Source organism: Nanorana parkeri, unplaced genomic scaffold (assembly GCF_000935625.1).
Source record: "Nanorana parkeri isolate BGI_ZX_2015 unplaced genomic scaffold, ASM93562v1 scaffold4052, whole genome shotgun sequence".
Taxonomy (NCBI): domain Eukaryota; kingdom Metazoa; phylum Chordata; class Amphibia; order Anura; family Dicroglossidae; genus Nanorana; species Nanorana parkeri.
The window spans coordinates 14,021-14,361 of record NW_017310319.1 but is presented as its reverse complement, the minus strand read 5'-3'; the positions used below and the strand labels follow the sequence as shown (position 1 = coordinate 14,361).

At 59.8% G+C, this 341-nt stretch overlaps 1 protein-coding gene across 1 annotated transcript in view; it reads right to left on the bottom strand.

The window, feature by feature from the left end:
• The window catches only part of AREL1 (apoptosis resistant E3 ubiquitin protein ligase 1), a 14,581-nt gene that overhangs the window by 1,793 nt on the left and 12,447 nt on the right, over positions 1-341 (bottom strand). The window lies entirely within an intron of this gene.

The window sequence follows — 341 nt, the reverse complement described above, 5'->3', positions numbered from 1 at the left end:
CTGCCCCCCCCCGCTTGCGACGCATGATACGGATCCCCAGTCTACTTCCACTGTCACTTCCGGCCATCAGTCTCCCATCAGCACCAACTGTCTGGGCTTGCGAGTGCCGGGCCTCGTATTTTGGGCCTCGTTACATCACGGCTGTACAGACACAGAGGGAGCCATTCCCACCGCCATGGATGATCCCAGTCCACACTCCTATGAAGTAACCATCATCATAGTCGTCCTCAGCTCCATCACATGACTCCGAGTCCCTACCCTGTCCTCAAGGAACTCCACCCTGCTCATAGAGGCCCCTCCCCCGAGCCCTTCCAATAGCCCGGGCCACTGATCCCCCCCCC